This window comes from Mus musculus, chromosome 14 (assembly GCF_000001635.26).
Source record: "Mus musculus strain C57BL/6J chromosome 14, GRCm38.p6 C57BL/6J".
NCBI lineage: Eukaryota > Metazoa > Chordata > Mammalia > Rodentia > Muridae > Mus > Mus musculus.
This window is the reverse complement of record NC_000080.6, coordinates 6,087,934-6,109,410: the sequence shown is the minus strand read 5'-3', so window position 1 is coordinate 6,109,410 and position 21,477 is coordinate 6,087,934. Positions and strand designations below refer to the sequence as shown.

Genomic DNA, 21,477 nt, shown 5'->3' with positions numbered 1-21,477 from the left:
AGTCCATGAGAGAGGAAATGACCCATGCAAATGCAGTCACTCCTCTGTTTGCAACTAGATGGAAACTGTCTCCACTGCCAGTAAAGATGATTTCAGAAATGATGATTGAAAAACTTGCTAGTTGCAATTTTCATTTTCTTTTTCCCAGAGAGCAGCAGATTAGACAGTTGACATTTGAGCTGTCTCTGAACTGCCCCTGTCCCTAATTTGAGTTGAGCACTCACAGGGAACCACAGACCTGCTCCTTAGCTGGTTTTCTTTTCACAAATTCTTTCAGCTATAGAAAATGAATAAAAGCAGGGCTCCCCAGCCAGCCCAGCCAGACATCCCAGCTGCCAGAATAGGTGCTTGGGAGCAGCTCAGGGGCGCAAAGCACAGCCTTGCTCTGTTGAAGCCAGGTACTGTCCTGGGCAATTGGCTCCAGGCTCAGCTCAGGAGGCAACCACCTGGAGCTACAGGCACCCGAGGCAAGGAATGCCTGAAGGAAAGGGGCCAGGTCCTGCTCACACCTCCTGAGCTACTTGCCCCTGACATCCCGGATGCTCCTGTTGAGCCTGGGTCCTTGGTGAAGCTTCCTCTTTTAGCTGCACCACCACCAGGTGCCTGTGACCGCCCTGTGGCTGCTTTCCTTTCCGCGCCATATATGGCCTGGCAGGGGGGGTCACATGCATTCCGGGGCGCCGGCCGGTAGGGGTCGCTGGGGAACGCGTCGGAAGCCAGAGAGCACCGTGTCCCTGCGCTCCGTCGGTCAGCGGGCGCGGGCCGGCAGGATGGAGCCGCAGCACGTGCGCCCCGTGCTTGGATCCCAGAGCCCAGCCTGGGAGGAACCGGTGAGTACCGCGCCCGCGCCCGCGCCCGCGCCCACCCCTCCCGCTTGTCCTTGCTCCCGGCCTCCCCCTCCCGGCCAGGTTCCATTCCGGAAGCGGTCCGGGATGAGGTCCCCAGTTGCTTCCCAGCCAGGACAGCGCTTCCTCCCGCGCCCAGGCTCCTCCTTGCTCGCCGCCCTAAGCGCCTTTGTCTGGTCGGCCTCTGGATCCGGAGAGGACCATTTCCGCGCTTCATCCTTTTCTCAGCTTTGCACTTTATTTCCTAGAGTGGCATGGAGGCCAGGGAAGTGGAGGGGGCTGGGTTGCGCGGTCAGCGGGTGCGGCCAGGAGGAGATGGGGGTTCACCTCTTGACCATGCGCTGGCAGTCACCTGGGCACTCAGGTTCCCGAGGACCGCAGCCTGGGAAGGCCCGCGGCTGCCAGAAACCCAGAGCCACGCCTCCGACTCGGGTGGCCTAGGCTGCCCTGAACTGTTCGGAGGGTCAAGGACCTGGCCAGGGATCCAGCCCCAGATAACTTCGCTTTCACCTGGATCTCACAGCACACGCCACGCGCAGATTGAGTCACTTTTGGGGCTCAGAGTGTTGCGTGTGAGAAGATGAGAGTCGGGGTCTTTGGATTTATTCCCTAAAATCCATTTACTTATTTCTTGCACCTCAAACTGAACCTTCTGTTATCCATCCATCCATTCAGGGATTCCTCGCAGGAATACCCGCCCTGCGTAGACCCTTGTAATCTTGAGTGGGCAATGAATTTTGGCTCTGCATACCCTATCTATGTATTTCTTACTCCTTTTTGATTGACGTTGGGAACCGTCTCAAAAACCTGGTCTAAAATTTCTGGCTTCATCCCTGCTGAGGTGCTGTTCCAGTGAAGTTGTCCCAGGGACTTCCTGAGTCTGCTCAGGTGCGCCCTCTGCCTGTTGAGAGCTTGTAGGTCAGGGGCCAGGCTTGCTTCTTTTCTTACCCTTAGACTTCCAGCCCTTTTGCCAGGGTACAATTTACTGCCTCCTGCTTCCTGACCTTTCTCGAAGTCCTTCGACTTTGATCCATCTGCCACTGCGTTTGTTTTTGTGAGTTTGCACGTTAGGTAGCCCATCTGCTCGTGTTCTATTGCGATCATTATTAGGGAGTAAGGTGTCTTGGTTAAACATACAATTCAGTCTTGACATTTTAGATCATTAGGAATGAAATCCAGCGACCTGTTTTGAACTTTACTATATAAAATCTTATCAGCTTCCACCACGTACAGTGGGAAGCTCCAAGTTATGTGTAGTGCTTTTTGGGTGCTGAATGCTAGGACTTCACCGCAGTTAGAAAATTAGAGAACCTCAGGCTTTCTTCTCCAAAGTGCTAAGAAACAGAGTGCTTTCTTATTCTCCTAGAAAATCTTCAGTACTCGTCTCGCAACATGAACGTTTAAAGCTAAAACCTTCACAGAGATGTGAGATGGAGCAGGAGCAGTGGCTAAATGTTGAACTCTTCAAAACTTGGCGTATGTAGGTGGCTAAGGCATTTTATTAGTTCAGCAAATATTCTTATCCAACACCTGTCGTGTTCTGAGATTGTTGGGCAAGCTGTTAACTCTCAGACAAGCGTTGTCCCCAAGAACCTTATTTTATAGCTGAAGGTTGACATCTATCCAAGTATGTGTCAAAAAAGTTCTCACGAGGGATTTTATTCAGAACTTTGTGTAATGACTACAATATTTAAGGATTTTTCAAATGCTTTATATAACTACATAAGAAAGTTGTGTTACCTGAACGACTAAAAGAGGAGTGTATTCAAGAGAAAGCAAGAATGTAGTAGAGGAAACAGCTTTAAATGTTAAATTTTCTGGCATGGGGTGCAATGGGGTTGACGATTTAATCTAAATATGTTTTGAAGGAACACTGGGTCCACCCGAATCTGTGTTGTTTATGTTTGGGACAGAGCATCACACTGTAGGACAGGCTGCTGTGGGATTTACTCGGTAGGCCAGGCAGGCCTGAAACTGCATGCCCTGCTCTTGCTTCAGCAGAGTACAAGGCATCATCAAATTCCCCAAAATCAGAGTCTTTAACTTTGATTCAGGGATCTCAAGAATCTGAATGAAGTGAGTTCTGGTTTCCTTCAGAATGAATCGATATGACCGCCATGCGGTGGGCTATACTTAGAACATTAATTGCTAGTCTATATATAATTTAAGAAGCCACACTGTCTGTCTGTCTGTCTAACACACACACACAGACACACACAGACACACCGACACACAGAGAGAGAGGGGGGAGCGAGAGCGAGAGAGTAAGAGAGAGAGAGAGAGAGAGAGAGAGAGAGAGAGAGAGAGATATCAGATCTAAGCAGTAGAATCACAGCTTTTTGAAGCCCCAACTCTGTGTGCTCAGAGACTCTCATTTTCAAGCTTTGTGTGTGTCCCCTCCCCCCATTGCTTCCTAGTAGGTGGCACAGAACAAGCAGCTGGTACATGCTCTGGCAACCACAACTAGAGACCCAGCTCCATGCCTTTCCCACCAAGATATATTTATCCTCTGAGCCAAAATAAATCCATACTCTCTTAAAACAAAATGAAAGAACAACAAAGAAAGCAAACCTGTTTTCACTGGGACTCCAGTTCTGAGTTGGTTTTTCAAAAAACTTTCTTAAAATTTAAATATAGGGAATTTAATATTTTAACATACAAACTTGACTAAATGGGATTACTGTGTTATCATGGCATGTGGCAACATGTATGCAAGAATTTGCTCTCTCTCTCTCTCTCTCTCTCTCTCTCTCTCTCTCTCTCTCTCTCTCTCTCTCTCTCTCTCTCTCTCTTCCCCTCTCTCCCATCTATGATGTATTTTTCAGTGAACACAGTTTGAGTTTCAAGAAGATTGGATCTTGTAACAAAGGGTATATTTTAATGTTTGAAGCTATATGTGATCACATTGACTAACAGCACACATGTGGTCCAGGCTTCATAAGAGAATGACAGTAAAAGAGCCATTAGCTAGAATCCAAGTACCTTCTGCCCTGCTTTCTATTAGAGGTAGGGACCAAAGAAAATGTTGGGACACAAGTTGAATTAGGGGAGAGAAAGGAGGTGATGGGAATGCCTGGCCTGGTTCTGCCTGCCTTTAATTTCAGCACTTGGGAGTACTCAGAGACAAGTAGATATCTGTGAGTTCAAGGCCCTGCAGGCTCTTCCTGGGTGTGCTTCCAAGCATCAGTACTTGAGGCAGGTGTTCCTTCTGCATCCATATTCATCCTAATCTGAGTTTTCAGGAGTATTTTATTTCACATTTAGATGAATAGGGGAATTTTGAGAAAGAAATGAAATATTCCTAGGTAAATTTTTGAAAATAAACAATCAGTTCCCCATGGGGGAATTAGTAATGAGTTTCCAACCAATCTAATGGAGGTCTTTGGAAGGAGGAGGTACTGAAAGGATTCCCTTCAGTGTTAGGAGTGGCTCCTGGAAAGTGCAGCATGAATTGTGAGGAGAGCTAGTTAGCATGGTTGCAGTGTCAGCTCCCCATGACATCAGCAGTTCCTTCCGTAGACATTCTTTTGTATCCTGGAGAGGCTTGGCATGGTTTGAGATGTCACCTGTGTTGTGGCAACACCAACTGCTCTTGGACCACTTTATGCACTGCCTTTCCTAATCATCCATAGATATGTTGGCTAGAGGAAGGATGCTACTTAGGAGAAAGAATGGACACAAGTGAGAGGAAGAAAGATGACCCTTGACCCTCAGGCTAAAGCATCAAGAAATAAATGGTCCTTGAAAATGCGCCACCATAAGTATTGGTCAGAAGATGGGAAAATTCCTGAAGGAGACCACAGTCTGTTTCTGGGTCTTCAGGAATTGGGACTCAGTAGTTAGTCTCTCTGGGAAGCTTCTGGCCTTCCCTGCTTGTCATGGATCCTGAATTTGTCAATGATAACAGGACATTAGTTTGTCCCAGATCAATGAAGTTTTAAGGCCAAAGCTGTTGTCCTGGGAGTTTCAGGCTTCTGCTCTTACAGGAGAAATGGGTTTGAACGGGACAAAAGTGAAAGCAGCAGCAGGCAGAGGACTGTGAGTGAGATGTCAGCACCTCAGGGCTGGGCATCACTGTCCTTTACCCCAGGGACTCCATTAGGTGAACTGTCTGTCCAGCTCTCCTAAGAAGGAAAGAAATTGGCTTCCCAGGGAAGACCTTTCATTTCTCAGATGTCACAGGAGAACGTCCCTGAACAGTGTTCCCTAAAAGTTGCCCACATAGGTAGCAGGTGTGGGTATCAGTTTGTTCTCTAGTCTAGCCACTGGACTGTCAAAATAGTGAGCCAGAGTAGAGACTGGTGCTTTCTTGCCAACTCTGGGCACATTGGGCTCTCACGCAGCTGACTTGGTGAGTCTGGGAACGTGTTGTGCTCTTGCACTGTTTTTCCATCCATAGTCTTGTTTCTAGAGTGACCTGACAGGAGATATGGGCATCTCCACACCATCTTGGTGCTTGTGGGCTATGATAATTTTCTGATGGTTTCTATACCACAAGCTTATGGACAGTACTGCCTAATTAAATCATATGCAGCTATGAATAAGCCTGAGGATCCTGTCCTTGGTCACATGATGCATGTGCTAAGTGAAGCAAAAGAGGAATGACTGGGTCACATGCATTCCTGTTTTGTCAGATGTCTGTATAGGACTCAGTGTTCTGTCAATGCTCTATTCCTTGACAGTATGCATATTCACTTGTGTTCATCTACCCATAGGGGCTGCTGGTGTACCACCATCATCCCCAACACTCCTGTTCAGAAGAAGGGTGAGGAAAGTGGAAAGTCTAACCACTCAGCCGATGACCAGTGGGAAAAATGAGTTACAAGATCACCTGATCTTCATCAGTGAGAAAGCTTTGCACAAGAGGTATTTTTCATTCTGTCAAACATCATGGTCAATTTCTTGGGTCTATGGTATGGCCTACAATTTATTCTTATTAAATTTTATGGTACTTGGAGACTGTAACTCCAGGGTGTCACTGTGCCCAACCTTTTCTCGCTAAACATTCTCACAGGCTGAACTTGAAGTCAGAGCAGGAGTGAGCTGCGGACATAGGGTATTCTATTTTTTTTATATGAAAATGAAAGCCTACAACTGAGGGATTGAAGAGGATGTGATGTCTCAGCATGTATTGATAGAGGCACTGACATGTGACCGTTTGAGTGAGATATTAGTTGCTGTGAGGTTTTGATTGATTGTTTGCTTGCTTGAGTTCATTGTTTGTTTGTTTGCAAAGCTTTGTAATTGTCTGGCAGGTGTTGCTTGCTGAAGCTTGCTATATCACCAGGAAAGCTTGGTACCATTTGGTCCATCCTGATACATGTTGGAAGGTCTTGGGCTCATTAATACTCTTCTCAGATTTTGGGTCTTATAAACAGAATGTCCTCTGCATTTCCTCTGGATTCTATTTCAATTGTACTTTCTCATTCTCCCTGCAAACACACCCTGATTCTGTGTGCATGCATGTGTGTGTGTGTGTGACTCTCTCTATATTCTGGTCATAAGGGTATGTGGTAGGACCTGAGGAATTGCCTGCCTTACAGTCTGCTGACAATGCCAATGCTTAGGACTGGAAACCATACTTCAAGCAACAATGCACTTGCATTATGTGTTCAACTTGATGAAATATTTGAGTTCTGTGGTGAATTCACCATGACCTCCTCATTCTGGGTAATTCTCCCTGAAATGTGGATTATATAGTTTGGCCAAATTCATAGGACTAGGCCAAAGATCAAGAGTCCTTGTTCTGAAAGAAAAAAAAAAAAGGAGAAATGTCCTCATAGTTTCTGTATACCCACACCTGTGCCATAAACTACTGAGAGTTTAGAGACCTCGTCTGTCCCTCCAGGCCTATGCGGGATCTCAAACAACCAGAACTCTAACCACCTGGACACCCAGCCTCTGGAGACTTTTGGACAATATAGCAAGATTAATAAGCTTAGATGATCCTAGTACATAGGAGGTAGAAGGTAACATACTGTGAGCTTGGATAGTTCAGAATCCATCCTGGATTCAGGTGACCCTTGAAGCCTGTGTTCTTGGGACTCTTTGCTCTTGGGGCCAGGCCCAACCACAGATCAAATCCTTACTATGAAAAATTGAAAGTGGAGACTAAGCAGGTAATGTTGGACCTGCAGAGCTTACAGAATGTGTACACTGAGGCCTCAGAGACATTTGAATTCCTGGCAAAGAGAAAGGCTGCTATAGGTAACTGTCTGTCTTGCTTGGGAGCACATGAGCTGTAGAATTGCCATCTCTGCTTTTGATCCTGCACAGGAGACTCTCGAGCTCTGGTTCTTGCTTTCTGCCACTTCACACAGGAGCCTTTAGATTTTTCTGTTGTAAACCTGTGGGTTGAAACACTTTTTGGGGTAAAAAAAAAAAGGTCAAAGGACCCTTTCACAGAGGTTGTGTATCAGACAATCCTTTATCTCAGACACTTCTATTATGGCTTATAACAGTACAAAAATTATAGTACCAAGTAGCAATGAAAATAATCTTAAGTTTGGGAGGTCACTGCATTAAAGCATCCACAGCATTTGGTAAATTGAGAAACCCTGGTCTCGACAGAAGAACTATTTGTATCATGTGAGGTCTTCTTGACCCCCGGGGCTGAGTCAGGGTCTGTAGAGAGCTAGTTACCAGCAGACCCATATATAGCAAGTATTCCCCTTGTTTCTCCTTTCCAATTCATAGTGCCTTTGCCCATTCCTTCGTGATGTTTCTCCATTAGGATGGACAGGTAGGGACAACTGTAGTCCACTTCTTCTTTTTAGGAAACATGGATCCCTCTTAGTGTTGGGACTTTTGGAAGTAGCATGAGTGTTTCTGGAATTTGCTGTTCTCTAATTTTTGCTTTCTGAGTGCAGCTCACCTAGATGTCCTGAGTTCTTATCTAGGTCTTCCTGAGAACCAGGGTCTGGTGGGGTTGATGGTGTTTCTTATAAGTTAATAGGAAAAGGATAGCAGGGGCTTTGTATGCATTGGGTGTTTGCAGAAACCTGCAGAGCCACCTTCTGATGGAACTGAATCAGCTGAAGAAGAAGGTAGACATGCTGAGGAGGCACAGGAATAAGAAAGTGCTGGAAGATGAGGCACTGGTGCTGCAGTACTTGTGGGACTTAAAGGGGCTCCATAAGGACCAATAGGAAGAGGCCAGTGACTTCCAGAGTCAGGAACAACAGGTAGAGACAGGCAGCTTTGTCAGGCTAATGGTTAGCTCCATCTGCCCTTGTAACTTCTAGACGAGCTCATCCACCTACCTGTGCTTTCATCCATCATCTTACTCATCCACACAGCAATCTAAGTACATACCTCATGACAGCCAATTGTTCAGGTCTATGTCCAAGCACAAATATTTCTGGGGAATGAGCTTCTTGTGAGAAAGTGGATTATCAGCAAGCAAATCCACCTCTGCTTAATACTTAAGCCCAAAGATGAGTACAGTTCAATAATACACCACATGCCTACAGGGTTCAGTGCACAGAGCTTTAAGTGAGTGAAGTCAGGGCTTGTGGCTTATTTGCTTGGCATCAGTCATGTAATTCACATGTGAGAAGCAGCTTGCAAGGGTGGGGGGAATCCCTTTGCAAATGCCAAATGAGCAGTTCTTGATGTCATCTTTTTTGGGGTGACATGTGGCATTTCTCATCTTTGCTGTCTACATTTCAAGACAATCTTTTTAATCTGCCCAGGACAGACTCACACTGACTGAACTCTGACTAGCAGAGTGTTAGCCATGTTTTTTGTCAATGAGGCTGGAGTATTCTCCTTTTCTGTAGATTGCATTCTCCTGTTGACTGGATGACTATGGATGTGGGTAGGGATTCTGACAAGCTAGGGTCATGGTGTCAGAGATTTAAGATTGCAAGAGGAAATTTTATGCAACCACTTCAGCATAGTCTGGCCAAGCAAAGCATGCTCACCATAGCAATTGTATCTTCCACCTTTTGTTTAGCATAGTGTAAGATACCGCTCAAATTGCTGGTATGCTATAACTAAACGAATGTGTTCTTGCAGCACGAGGTGCTTTTTTTTGATATTTTGCTCTCATTTACATAATCTGTGTGTGGTGGATAGGCTGCGGATATGTGTGTTTTTGTGTGTGTGTATATTCTCTTTTTTGTATAGTATAGGCATGTGGTATTTTTTTTCATGCACTTTTTCATGCATTTTCTTCATTTTCTAGAAGATCTCATTGGGTTTCATTCTCAGCCTCTGTCTTGAAATACTGTTTGCTCTTTCCCCCAGAAGCTGGCTGCTTTGCTTGCCTGGCTGATCATCAACCACTGGTATCCTTTGTAAACACTTGCATTTTTATTCCAGTGTGTGCATGCTTTTTGATACCCCTCCACTAAGAACACATACTCTAATTATCAGGAACAGGATAGTCTGGAGCAAAGGCTATAGTACTGCTGAGCAGAAGGACCTGGTTATGCAGAAGAAGAACAAGCAATAAAAAAAAAATCTGGTCTTGCTTGGTTGTCTCTCAGATGAAGTAGGAACAAAGCCTGGGAGGATCCTGTGGAGTGACTTTTGTGGGCTTCTTTCTGCTCATGGACAACCTGATGGTCACAGCCAGAAAGAGAACACATCAGAGTTTACATGGATCTAGTCTTCAGGACCTTCTGTCCAGGAAACAATATGTTTGGTACTCAGTGAGTGTCTTCCTCCATTCCAAACTCTCTGATATGTTATGAGCTTGCTGTTTTTGAACACACAGAGATCCTCCTGTTTATAACTTTTAAGTGATGGGATTTAAAGGAGTGCATAACCATGGTTGGAAGAAACTACACTTTTATTGAGAAATACTGCCTGTAGACCTGAGATTGCCACCCTTGAACCCGGGTCTCTGCAGTTTCTGCCTATTTCTAGTGAATAGTGTTCTCTGGATAGAGAAGATTTAGGAGGTAGCTGGATGAACTCAGGCAGAGCCTCTGCTGCAGGGATGCCTAGAGCACTTCAGAGGAGTGTTCTGTAACAGAGTCCCATAAGAGCCAGCATACAGCATCCAGAGCTAGTCCTAAGTCTAACACATCATAATGAAAGTCATTTTTAAACAAACAGGATCACTTTCCCTCCCAGGTCCTTCCCTCCCTCCCTAACATGGTAGGGGGCAGTTGGGGTGGGGAGAGGGAAACCAGAACTGGTATTGGTAGAGGGAAAATGACTGAAGTCCTGATGTCTGGCAGAAAGAATGTAAACAGGCAACCTCAGGAAACTGGACCCCCAGAATGCACCAGAGGCAGTGTCTTTTGCTTTGCAATTTTGTGAGGTCCCATTTGTCGATTCTCGATCTTACAGCACAAGCCATTGCTGTTCTATTCAGGAACTTTTTCCTTGTGCCCATATCTTTGAGGCTTTTCCCCACTTTCTCCTCTATAAGTTTCAGTGTCTCTGGTTTTATGTGGAGTACTTTGATCCACTTAGACTTGAGTCTTGTTTAAGGAGATAAGAATGGATCAATTTGCATTCTTCTACATAACTGCCAGTTGTGGCAGCACCATTTGGTGAAAATGCTGTCTTTTTCCCACTGGATGGTTTTAGCTCCCTTGTCAAAGATCAAGTGACCATAGGTGTATGGATTCATTTTTGGGTCTTCAATTCTTTTCCATTGATCTACCTGTCTGTCGCTGTACTAGTACCATGCAGTTTTTAGCACAAGTGCTCTGTACTACAGCTTGAGTTCAGGCATGGTGATTCCCCCAGAGGTTCTTTTATTGTTGGGAATAGTTTTTGCTATCTTAGGTTTTTTTTATTATTCCAGATGAATTTGCAAATTGCATTTTCTAACTCAGTGAAGAATTGAGTTGGAAGTTTGAATCTGTAGATTGCTTTCATCAGGATAGCCATTTTGACTATATTAATCCTGCCAACCCATGAGCAAGGGGGATCTTTCCATCTTCTGTGTTCTTCTTCAATTTCTTTCTTCACAGACTTGAAGTTCTTATCATACAGATCTTTCACTTCCTTAGTTAGAGTCACACCAAGGTATTTTATATTGTTTGTGACTCTTGTGAATGGTGTTGTTTCCCTAATTTCTTTCTCAGCCCGTTTATCCTGTGTGTAGAGAAAGGGCATTCATTTGTTTGAGTTAATTTTATATCCAGCTACTGCACTGAAGCTGTTTATCAGGATTAGGAGTTCTCTGGTGGAATTATTAGGGTCACTTATACATACTATCATATCATCTGCAAATAGTGATAGTTTGACTTCTTCCTTTCCAATTTGTATCCCCTCGATCTTCCTTTGTTGTCGAATTGCTCTGGCTAGGACTTCAAGTACTATATTGAATAGGTAGGGAGAAAGTGGGCATCCTTGTCTAGTTCCTGATTTTAGTGAGATTGCTTCCAGCTTCTCTCCATTTAGTTTGATGGTGGTTTTCTGTAGATTGCTTTTGTCATGTTTAGGTATGGGCCTTGAATTCCTGATCTTTCCAAGACTTTTATCATGAATGGGTATTGGATTTTGTCAAATGCTTTCTCAGCATCTAATGAGATAATCATGCGTTTTTTTTTTTCTTTGATTTGGTTTATATTGTGAATTACGCTGATGGATTTGCGTATATTAAACCATCCCTGCATCCCTGGGATCCAGCCTACTTGGTCATGATGGATGATTGTCTTGATGTGTTCTTGGATTCGGTTTGTGAGGATTTTATTAAGTATTTTTGCATCCATGGTCATAAGGGAAATTGGTCTGAAGTTCTCTTTCTTTCTTGGATCTTTGTGTGGTTTAGGTATCAGAGTAATTGTGGCTTCATAGAAAGAATTGGGTAGAGTGCCTTCTGTTTCTATTTTGTGGAATAGTTTGAGGAGAGTTGGAATCAGGTCTTCTTCGAAGGTCTGCTAGAACTTTGCACTAAACCCGACAGGTCCTGGACTTTTTGGGGCTGGGAGACTATTGATGACTGCTTCTATTTCTTTAGGGAAATGAGAGTGTTTACATCGTTAATCTGATTCTGATTTAACTTTGGTATCTGGTATCTGTCTAGGAAGTTGTTTATTTCATACAGGTTTTCAGTTTTCCTGAGTATAGCCTTTTGTAGTAGGATCTGATGATGTTTTGGATTTCCTCAGGTTCTGTTGTTATGTTATAAAGAACTCAAGTAGATAACCACCATAAGAGCTAAGAACACAATCTAAAAATGAGGTAGAGAACTAAACACAACATTCACAACAACGCATCTTGAATGGCTGAGAAGCACTAAAGAAGTGTGCAAAGTCCTTTTTTTTTCAGGTAAATGAATATCAAAATGACCCTGAGGTGGTGTCCAGCATTATACTTTCCAGTGAAGAATGTTAAGATCAAAAAAAACTCATGTGAAAGCATATGTTGGTGAGAATTTGAAGAAAGAGGAACATTCTTCCATTTCTGGTGGGACTGCAAAGAGCTATGGCAACTCTGGAAATCAAAATGGAGTTCCTCAGAAATTTTCAGATAGATCTACCTGAGAGCCAAGGACCAACCTTACTGGTGCATGGCCTGCTACTTTCAGTTTTCACTTGATGGCTTGTTACTCAGATTTTCTTATTGGGCTATGACTTTGCTCTTGTCTTTCTGATTCTCAAGCAGTTCTCTGTTCTTACACATTGTTTTGAGGTACCTCTAGCCACTGGGACTTATTTATACCTTCAAATCCCTCTAAATTGGGGGACTTCTAATACTTGGAGAAGCTGAGTGACAAAAGCAAAGTATGTTGAGCCCTTTGGTGTCCAGTGCACACGAATCTATGGGAGTTTAGATATAATAATCCTCTAGAACATTCTTTAGGAAAGCAGCAGTATGCTCTCAGGACCCTGTGTGACCTCAGTTACCTTTGCCAGCTTTGTGGGCTTCTCTACTGCTGGTCTGAGAACAATTGGAAACTCCTGGAATAGATGTCTCATATCTCATTTCCTTTGTCCTTGTTAGTATACTGATGGGATTCGGTTTGATGGAAATATACTCTCAAGAATAATTAATAAAACCAGTGCTTCTTACGGACCATCAGGATGAAGTACCAAGTTCAAGGACAGTTCTGCAAGAACTGCTCAAAGCCAGCCAAGTGGAACAAGAAGAAAGCCAAGCAGAAGTCATTCATTCCCAGCACCCTCATCACCTTTCTCCAGGACAGGGTCACTCAACTTTGGTAGAAGAAGGGATGACCTGAGATAGCTGCCCCATATTCCCTCAGAAAAGAAGCAGCCAGCAATATTGGGGAAAGAATATAGGTGTCAGGGGGCAGAAAGCAGAGTGTAAAGTGAATAAATAAAAATATATCAATAAAAAATAATTAATTATTTAAAAAAATTGGACAGAATGAATTGTTCTAGTAACTCTAGTGTGTATACACAGGCAATAACTTTAACACCCAGAGAGAATAGATGTTGTAAAGTAGGGTGCCTTTGGTATTGACATAAACTAGGAACATAGCAAAGATAAATAAAAAAGAAAGATGTTTGTCCCATAGATCCATTATTCTCCTCAAGTCTAAGTGTTTGTGCTCACTTTTACCAGAACTCTGGAAACCTCTGTTAATCCAGGTCTCAGGGCTCATCCAAAGTACAGTCCTGAACCAGCTGTGGCCAAGTGTTCCTGTGTTGTTGGCTGACCTCTGCCTCAGGCTTCAGAGGCACTGGAGGGGCAGTGTTGGCCTTCAGGTGGCAGCCATTCCAGGTCCCCTACCATACCAGATAGCGAGTCTTCCACAGATGCCTGGCATCTCAAAAACAGAAGCTTGGGTATTTCAAAGATTGGGATGCCACTCTAGAGTCATGATGAGTTGATTACGTGAGACCATACAAGTTAACTAATGTCTGTATGACTGTTTTCTTTATTTGAAAGTGAGTAATGAGATCATCTCAGGAGTGGTTGCTGAGAATAAAATCACTGATTAACATAAATGATAGGACTGTACAGAGCATGGGCTTAATATTCTGGGTCCAGTGCAAATAGCTGGGAGAGTTCAAAACAAAACCAATAAAAGCAACAGGAATACAAACAACAACAATTGTTTAAAACCCTTTTGAGTGCTGAGATTACTGGCATGTACCAACTGTGGCTAACTTTTTTTTTGTTTTTATAATTAACAACCAAACATACAAACAAACTAACATCCCTATTCCAATTCCAGCAGTTTGCATCAGAGAGAGCTGTGTGACACTGCATGCTGCTTCCTTTCCTCAGATAGCTCAGGTCGTCAGTCCTATACCAGGTCAGCTGGACCTAAGACAGTGTAGTTGAACTACTTGCTGTCACGACATGATTCTACAACAATCCTTTTCTTGGTAAAATTGAGCCTCTATAGAGTAAGCCCCATGTTGTTGGAACCAGGACCCTTTAGGCCAGCAAACACACAAGCCACCCTTAGTGAAAGAGAAAAGGAAAAATCACATTGGAAAAAAATATGCGCCCTAATTGTAAGAAAAAGCCCTCATCTTTGAAGCCATCACCTATCTCCCCCTGATTTTTGAGCTCTGCATATTGATATTGTGTGGCTCAAGAAGGTAGTGAAATTCAGATGTTTTCTGAAAGAAGATATACATGATTTTTCACTCTTAAATCTGTGAGGTTAGGGGGCACAGGTTCAGCAAAGCCAGCATAAGAACACAAAAGCCAGAGATGATAATGCCAAAGGGACAGCATCCTGACCTTATAGACACATTAAAATTGAGGTTTCATCTCAATTCAGGTCATTGCACTCCCAGCCCTACCTTCTGAGTATTATATTTGCTGTGAGTACAGTATGACGTTACAACCTGCAACACCCTCATTTCTCAACTTAGCAATTCTGGAAGACAGATATTTGAGAAGTAATTGCTATGAGGCTACAATGCAGTAATGTACAGTCCAGGATGACCACTACTCTCTGTTGCCCATTAAATTGTCTGGATGTATTTGAGAATGGGAGCATGTGCAGGATAATGTTTTGAAGAAGGCACAGCAAGTTAACCATTTATATTTGCCCTGTAGATGATTCCATATGTTCAAAAGAGTAGGGAGTTTTCTTTGTAAAAGATAGGGTTGTAAACCAGAGATTTTGTGAAACTCATGTATATATATATATATATATATATATATATATATGAAAAAATGCCCTCTGTCAAGGAATACACGGTTAGAAAATATTGTCCATGTTTTGTACAATTAAACCTATAGGAGAAAGATATTTGCCTCTGTGAGACAGGAAAACCCTGGGAAATTGGAGTGTATGTCACATGAATTGACACAGCTGGTATATTTACTGTTGTGAAACATCTACTACATCCACAGTCCCTAGAGATTTGGGTGCTAACAAAATCTCTTAAGCATGTCACAGTCCTAACCAACGTTCCCCCTCAAAAGCACATGACATCTAATGAAGCAGTAGAATTCTCCAGCTTTGGAAGGAGAGGTTGCCAAAGGGGATCACACGGGTCCATGAGAAGCTCCAGGAGAGGCACCCCAGAAAAGGACCAAGCTGGGCAGAACTAGTTAACAGGTAGGTCATGGCAGTTGCTAGTGACATCATCAGTAATGCCTTCCTTGGAGAATCTCTTGTATCTAGGATAGAACTAGAATCCTCTGCGTTGTCACCTGTGTTGTGGTGACAGCAACTGCCTGTGGTTCATCCCTTCTGTTTGCTCTGGGTTCACCAGCAGGAATGTTTTCCTGGCTGCTCAGGCTATTTCAGAAAGAGACTGGCGATGAAGGAGAGACCAGACCAACAGAGAAGGAAGAGGGAATCCTTTCTCATGAAAAAGGAAGAAGGAAATCATTCTGGAGAAGGCACAGTGAGTCCTGGGCAGAGTTGGGGAACTTCCTGGTAGAGGTAGGCTTGAGCTGGGCCTTCCAGGAGTAGGTCTTAAAAGCTGAAGCCTTGGACTTTGTCAATGTCAGAAAAAGAGTCAAGAATTTCTGATGATTAGTTTGACAGAGCCAGAAATTGACAAACCTGCAGCTACTTTTCTGGGAGCTATTTAATTTCATTTTGAGTGGCAAAAAATGTCAGGAGTGGGCACTATGAGAATAACAGTGTGTCCTTTCATGGAAGGGAGTTGAAGCACTTCATCTTCCAGATTACTGTAGGTAACTTGAATCTCTGATGAAAGGAACAGAGAAGGATGCTCCCCTGGTCATGTCATGTGGTGAGGACTCAGACACATTGGATTTGAAGACACACGATTAATTAGTGCTTGATAGTGCTAAGCACTATGAACTTCAGGATTTCCCTGCGTCCCATCTGATATGACCTGACAATGTTCCCCATATCTTTATTTCTGAGGCAGCTTATACATTTCAAGGCAACCGGGCCTGTAACAGGGAGTGTGGCATATGTCTGACAATGGTGGTTAGGAAGAGGAACATAGCTTAGCAAACCAGCTGGAAGATAGCTTTTCTGCTCTTTTAGGAATTCACTGTCTTTATCTTTTCTCTCCCTCCATCTTCTTCTTGGGACTCAGAATGGTCTCCCCTGCCCCTGGGCCATCAAGTATGCAAATTCTTTTGTGTTTACCTATCTGCAGGGTCTGCTAGAAATACTTCAACCCAAAATTCCAAAATGACCAAGAAGAGATCAAAAATAAATGAACTAGAAGAACTGAAATTGGATATGAGGAAGATCAGCAATGACATGGAGGAAATGTGTGGAATCCTGAACCTTTACATGTATGAGGATTTGAACTACAGGTAGGAATTATGCCCAGTACACTGTTGACTGTATTGTGCCATCTGTTAACCCAATTTCCTTCCATGAATGGAGTGCGTCATCTCCCATCATTCAATTAAGTAGCCCTGACAGGTGTTTAATTGTTGGATAAACAAGGTGCTGTGTGTTTATTATCATCTTCTTTTGTACTTGACCTTGGGGTTTTTGCATTCTGATTGTTGCTGTGAACAGCTTGAATGTCCTGCTCACACTTACTGTTTCTCAGTGTGTGAATGCAATGCCTGCAGGCTTCAAGGCTTTACTCTGATATTGTTCATTATATTCTGAGAGATGGCACCTGTCTGGATTTATTTGGCATTCTAATTGTGTCTGTGTGTGTGAACATAGTTGCATGTGTTTTGTTCAGGACTGGGGCTCTGGGACCTTTGATGGGGTCTGAGGATTTGTGTGATGCACAGTTTGCAGGTCCTGTTAGTGTTGAGTCCATAGAGGTCCAAAGTGATCACCAGGGAAGTTTGCTCCTGGTGTTTCCTTGTTGTCACACAGGAATCTCCTGGAGGAGATGCGATAAAGCCTTTCTCCTGTAAATACTAGTTGTGTCCTCTGGGAATTCACATAACAACAGGAACCAAGAAATGAGAATCCCTGCCTTAAAAATAAGAGGAAAGTCATTACAGATATCTACTGGACCCTTGCCTGTGGCACAGTGTAGTGTAAAATTGTCATAGAAGTACTCTATTCCTACATGCTTGCCCGGGAAGCCCTTGAAGGTCAGCTAGCTCCATTTGGTCTCCTGGCTCTGCTGTCCTCTGCCCAGGATAGTAAGTTTAATTAGCACCTAGGGGACCCAGTTTGAATGAGCCAGGATGTGGCATGCACTTGGCTTGGGTAGTACATGATATAGCCTGTTTGCACATGATTATTGATTCCTTAATTCAGCATATTATTTGCTTCTTGGGCCATGCCACAGGATGAACACTGAATTCAACATCATTAAATCACAACATGAGAAGACAATGTTGGATATGAATAAAATGATCCAGTCCATAATTGGTTCCATGCAGTACTCCAAGGAACTGATAGAAGATAACTATTCCTACAGGTGAGTCAGTGACACAAATGAGACCCCCAGAACTAGGCAGGGAATGCTTCTGTCCTTTTAGGACTTTGAACAAAAGCAAGGGTTCTGGTTTTATGCTATCTGTTTTTATCCAGGAACCCTGCCCTGAGGCAAGGGTCTTGGATTTGTACCTCTTGGACACACGTGTCCTAAGTGTGAAGAGTGTCCAAGACCCTCCAATCTTTATTCTTCCAAATTCAAGATCCTCTAAATAGAAAACTTTTCCACCACGCTGGGAATATCCAGGAACCCTGAACCTCTGGGTTTCTGACCACAGATTAAAAGATCTAGGATTCCCAACAAAAATGTAAAGATTGCACACCTGTTTGGTTGTCTCACCTCTCTCAGAGGGGCTAAGCCCTCTCCCTGCTGAAGGTTTTATGGTAGCACAGACCTATAATCAACCATGAGGAACATTTCCTCTTCTGTGATGTATATGGTGTACTCTTGGTGTCAGGGTTTTTAGAAGTTTGTTGAGTCCTGTGGAATATGGGTGGTATCTTGATATGACCTGCCTCTGTTTGTTGCTGCTATGTAACTGTGGACTCTTCTGGGGGCTGTCTGGGAATCAGGGCCCTTGCAGGGATCATAGGACTTGTAGGAGTGGCAAGCCAATGGAATCTGGCTGGGAATCACCAATTTTTCTTTGTGGATCAGCATTAAGGAGGACCACCTCCTCCGTGAGTGCACTCAACTCAACGAAAACGTAAGGATATTACTGAATGAGAACAGAAGGCTGCTGGTGGAGCAGGCTGGCCATAAGTGTCCTGTGGGGAAGAAAAGAGGTTCTCTGAGGAGGCCAGCAAGAACATCTGTGTCCCAAGTGCCAAGGAACAGCAGGTAGGATGATGTGTATCAGAGGCAGATTGCCCTCATGTCTAACCATAAACATAGACAATCCAATATCACAGTCCACCAACTTCTCCAGGCACTCACCTATGTCTCCTCCAAGTGTTTGTTTATGTGATCATCTACAGGACTCTCTGTGGAGGTAGCCTGGTTCAAGAAACTGCATATTTGGCATGCAAATGTTCCTGCTCTGCTATAATCACTAGGGAGATAGGTTGATTAGACATCACAACACTATATGCCTTAAGTTTGAAGGGTGCTGTGTTGGAGCCCTTCTTGAGAATAGCAAGAGCTTTGAGGGAAGAAGTAAAGGCCTGTAGCTCATTTGCTTTACAGGGATCTTGTGAGATTCTAGGTAGGAAATAGTTTGCAGGGATGACAGCCTAGTTTAATTGACAAATAAGTGGATTTCATTACTGTCTTTTGGCGGCTTTTCTATTCCCCCCTTTTCTGCTCTATCTCAAAATGGTCTCTTCAGGCTTCATATATCTTGGTTCACACTGAGAGAGCCTGAGTAGCAGCTTGTCAGTTCAATTTTCTTTGAGTGCTGTTGGAGTGGTCATTCCTGGGCCTTAGAGTCTGGAGTTGGCTGGATGACCAGAGATGATAGAAAGGCTTCACACAGGCTCAGGTTTGGTGTGTGATTTCTGAGGCTTCATGAAAAAATTTCTTAATATATGCCCCCAAATTGGACCATTGTTAGATGTTTCCCTCCCCCCCCTCCCCCAGACAGGGTTTCTCTGTTCACACTGGCTGTCCTGGAACTCACTCTGTATACCCGGCTGGCCTCAAACTCAGAAATCTGCCTGCCTCTGCCTCCCAAGTGCTGGGATTAAAGGAGTGTGCCACTATGACCCCGCTTCTCTCGTGCTTTTTCTTCCTCTAAAATAATCGCAGAGTCCTTGGGTCTCTCTTGAAACATTACCTCTGCATAGTCTGAATTATCTTGGTCCTGAACCATAACAGATACCTCATTGTTTTCTGCTCAGTTATGATTTTATGTGAATAAGTATGCCTGTGCTTGTGTGTGTGTCTGTGACTGTGTGTCTGTGTGTTTCTTTTTGTGTATGCATGGTTTTTCAGACCTGTGTCTCAATCAGCCTCAGTGGGGGTTGGGAGAAATGAGGACCTTGAGACAGTACTGGTAGTATAAAATTGGTTATGTCTGTTAGAAGCCATGTTCATAAAGTGGAAAAGAAGTCCTCTTTGACCCAGTGCTTCCAGAACAAGGAGGAGTTATCCACAGAGTCTAGGGTGCTCAGGGTTGTAGTGGTCCTCAGAGCAGCCCTGAAGGGAGAAGTTATCCTGATGTCCATCTGCTGAAGGATGAAAAGGCCCTGTGTGGTGCAGCCCTTCCATGAACTCAGTGTGAGATAATCCATGCAAGCATTTGTCCTTCAACTAGTCAGCCTTATCCTACTCAAAATAGACCTGACACAGTCACATTCTGGGGAGAAAACGTTTCTTTTGGATCCTGGTTGTAGACAGTTCCTATTACTCTGGGCTCATGCCTTTGGACACCAAGTCAGTTAGGTGATGGAAAAGGGAGATCCTATTGGAAGAAATTGTTTACTTTAGGACAAGTCTGAAACAGGGAACAAGAACAAGAGGCTGGTCCACCACCAACATGTGAGCCTAGGCTGGGAAACAAACCTATTCTACACAGCCTTGGGAACTTGTTGAGCCAGATAGGATAATAGTACAAGAACCCTGATTCCCAGACCGGTTTATGAGTGGAAAGCATATCACTGACTGCGCTGCCTATATGCTATGCTCACTAAGTACCTTTCTCATTCAAGATTTGTTTTTTTATTCCTGCAAAGTATCCTGGGAGATTTTTATGTTTGTATTAACCACGAAACTAAAAAAGTCACTGCAAAACAATATGCTTGTATTGCATAAACACAAATATTATGTGTGTTTGAGAGTGTGCCCTGCAATAGTCATAGATGTACAGGGGTGTTGTTCTGTTTCTTCATGACAATCACTTTTAAGGTTCATTGCCCAGCCTTGGTAATATTTTTATTTAGCACACTCTTGCAGGTTCTAGGAACCATGAATTACCCATGGGTATTGTGTTGTATGGTGTCTCTGGTTATTTGCAGATAGAGGACTGACAAGAGGAACCCTGTGAGGTTCCTGACTGGAGAAATAATCATAGCCTTCACTTCAGTTCAGGGCACGCTCCCACCCCATAAGGAATCCACATGGTTTCTAGGTTGCACACATCTCTCTTGAACTCACATTCAAACATTGCTACAATGTTATTACTCAATATAATATACCCGCACAACTGGGGAAATGTGGTGTTTTTTAGAACTCCAGTATAATGTGTAGTTGACCGTTCAGTTTCTAGCAGTTTTTAATAGGTGAGAAACAATTCCAAGCTCAGGTGCTCTATGGCACTTGGGATGCACGTTTTGATCTTAGTTGATAGGACATGTTGGTTTGTCCAGCTGAATAGAGCTGTTCTGGGAGAGACAGCTCAATTTACAAATGCTTAACCGGCCTTTGTTTCTTTCTTCCCTAAGTGTGAAATAGTCCAACAGAAAGCAGAACATGGCACAGACCACGACATGATCTCCCTCAAAGAGAAGTGCTGGAGGAGGAGCACTGAGTGTGCACAGGAAATACACCACTGTTGCCTCTCATCCCTAATAACCATGGCTGTAATGGGCTGTATGCTCCTCCTTTATTTTGTTTCTTTGGTATGAACAGGCCTTAATTTCATCTAGCCTCTGGCCCAGGAAGAGTGCACATTTAAAGGGACTCAGAGAAATGCTGAGACACATCAAGAGCTGCTGGGCATCCAGGAAGAATCTGAGTCCAAATTTATCTTTTCCTGATGGGTCATCATCAATAATTACATGGAGATCAGTCAACAAAATTGTAAAACCTTGGATCCAAGTCTACAACATGTGTTCTGCTTTGACTTGGGAGGCCATATCCTTCAGACCCACACTCCAAAAGGAGAGTGTTGCTTAAATTTCTCCTGCAAAGATTGTTACCTCCAGGAACTACTTTTCTACTAAGTT

At 43.7% G+C, this 21,477-nt stretch overlaps 1 long non-coding RNA gene and 1 pseudogene across 1 annotated transcript; both read left to right on the top strand.

Annotated features, from left to right (window-relative positions):
* The first annotated feature begins 324 nt into the window (after positions 1-324).
* LOC108167356 lies at positions 325-6,943 on the top strand. Its single transcript, XR_001781390.2, has 2 exons — positions 325-830; positions 5,561-6,943. It is a non-coding gene; the product is annotated as an uncharacterized LOC108167356 (long non-coding RNA).
* Positions 6,944-12,037: 5,094 nt separating this feature from the next.
* On the top strand, positions 12,038-21,059 carry Gm3468 (annotated as a pseudogene).
* The last annotated feature ends 418 nt before the right edge of the window (positions 21,060-21,477 follow it).